This window comes from Pollachius pollachius (assembly GCF_949987615.1).
Source record: "Pollachius pollachius genome assembly, chromosome: 5".
NCBI lineage: Eukaryota > Metazoa > Chordata > Actinopteri > Gadiformes > Gadidae > Pollachius > Pollachius pollachius.
Window position 1 is genome coordinate 3,844,740 of NC_136938.1, and position 2,723 is coordinate 3,847,462.

The following is a 2,723-nucleotide window of genomic DNA, read 5'->3' on the forward strand; positions in this document are numbered from 1 at the left end:
TAAGAGCGACCTGGCCAAACAGAATGAACAATACATCAGGGTTACAGAGAGAAACACTAACAACGGCCCACAGGGATTCATACTCAAGACCACAGTAGCCTTCGGTTTAAGGGTACAACTCTGAATCAGTCGGAAAAACTATTTCGAAACACAGACACTGCCTAGAGCTTTTCTAAAGTCCTTCAGAATTGAATCAAATTGCCCATCAGAAATACATTCCTTCAGTTCGGAGACCTCCTGCAAAGTTCCATATGGCAGGAACAGCATACTTAAAACCTATTTTCCAGATTCGGCTCCGGACATAAGTAACGAACAGAGACAGTAAGTCCTAAGATCGAAGGCTGGAACGGCCTTTAGTTCAGGTCAGTGCTCAGGTAGAGAGAAACCGGTCCAAGGAGGGTTTATGAGTCAAACCCCACCAGCGGGTAGCCTGCATACACACTGGGACCGAGTGCAGTGGTGTGTGGGATAAGAACAGCCGGTAAGGAAACGTAAAGCACGATGTTGGACAGAATCCGTCTTCAGACAGTTGACCCATGTGACGGAGGGCAGCGGATCAGTGGTCCGGCGGGGGGATTTCTTTGTCGATACCAATTTTGAAAGACTGTTTGTTGTCAGTCTACACAAAGAAACACAAAGAAACGTGGAGCTGGAAACTGGCCACATAGATTTTATTTCAGTGAAAAATACGAATTTTTGGGGCATTTGTGTAAAACATATATTTGGATTTGTTCACGTTTGGGACGGACTGAAAGTACAATACCTTAAGGTCCTGTGAGGACGATGTTGAGAGGTGATGCATAAGAGTGTCATCAGCGTAAGTAGGTACGTTTTGTAGGTTATGACAGAGATCATTGATGTATAGAGAAAGATAAAAGGTCCAAGCATAGAGCCTTTTTTCGATATAGTGAGCGCAAGGAGTTCGCTACCTGCTATTACACTTCACATCCCTTTAACCAAAAAGACTTACTGTCGTACTTGTTTGACTAGTATGTCTGAATTTGTTCTGCACATACGCAGTGTGTGTGTGTTGATGTGAGTGTGTGTGCACATGTGCAAAGATTACTTGGCATGGAGTCTAGAAATCAAAAACAAATTCCATTGCCTCCCATGCATTTTTAATTCTTTCAAGCAACGCTATGTTGAAAAAAAAAAAAAGAGCGAAAAGCAGTTGAATTAACAATCTTATTTGAATATACTGTCATCTGTCAGGAGCAAACCGCATCCCTAATACATTACACCGTCTCATTAGAATTGGCAGCTGTTTTTTTTCTTACCTAGTTAAGAAAAAGGAAAGTTTTCAGCCTGAATAAATGAATAATTGCCTTCTTAATATGTTCCGTATCTGACAGCATAAAGCACACGCATGTGTATACATGTGTGTGTAGGTCTGTGTGTGCATGTGTGTTTGTCTGTGTGTGTGTGTTTGTGGACATGTGTGTTTGTGTGTATGTCTGGGTGTGTGTGTGTGTGTGTGTGTGTATGTATGTCTGTGTGTGTGCGTGTGTGTGCATACGTCTGTCTGTGTGTGTTTCCTCTGCGTTGACGCACACATGTGCGTCACCACGGCGGTGCTATTTGTATCCGTGGGCGTGCCGGAGCCGGACAGTATGGCCGACCACACAGACCTCCCCCTCCGCCTCCCTCTCTCAGCCTCCCCCTCCCCCCCCCCCTCCAGCAGCCTGCCCAGTCCCCTCCCCGGGGCTCCGGTCCCCTCTGCCGCAGCGCTGCACTGGGCTATTGATTGGGACCAGTGCCGCAGCTCACCTGCTAATTGAAAGCCGATTGGGGCCCCGGGGCCGAGCTGTAAAACAGGCCCAGTGTGGCATTAAAAGCTGAAGGCTGACGGGGCCCTGTAAATCCAGGCTCCGCTAATAGTGATGGGGTATATCCATCTGGCTGCAGCGCTGGCTCCCATTGTGGGTGTGGGTGTCTGTGTGTGTGTGTGTGTGTGTGTGTGTGTGTGTGTGTGTGTGTTTGAGTGCATTCAGCTGCAGGTGCAGGTAGCTATGTGTGTGAGTTTGTATTGTTCAATATTTGTGTGTATCTACGTGCGTGTGTGTGTGTGTGTGTGTGTGTGTGTGTGTGTGTGTGTGATAGAAAGAGAAAGAGAGTGTGCATGTGTGTGTATCTGTTTCTCTGTGTGTGTGTGTGTGTGTGTGTGTGTGTGTGTGTGTGTGTGTGTGTGTGTGTGTGTGTGTGTGTGTGTGTGTGTGTGTGTGTGTGTGTGTGATAGAAAGAGAAAGAGAGTGTGCATGTGTTTGTATCTGTTTCTCTGTGTGTGTGTGTGTGTGTGTGTGCGCGTGTGTGTGTGTGTGAGAGAGAGAAAGAGAAAAACGTACACACACCCACCCTCCTCTTCTCTCTCTGCCTTGCAGGTGGCTCACCGCGACAGCTTCGTCTCCCATGGCGACAGAGAGAACAGTCTCCTCTGTATTGGACACATCTTTTCTTTCTCTCCATCCCAGTGACAGCCCCCCCCCCCCCCTCTCTTCTGCTGTCACTTTCTTCCTCTCTATAGTTTCCACATCACTCTGTCTCTCTGCAGGACACGCCTCTGATGCAGCGGCCACAACCACTGGGCTGTGTGTCTATGTACTTCTGTCCGTCTGGATGAATTGATGAATCGATGAATGTGTATGAATTGCATGTGTTTCTGTGTATATGTAGTGGTGTGCATGTGTATGTCTGCCTGTATGCATGAATGTATATGAGTTTGTATG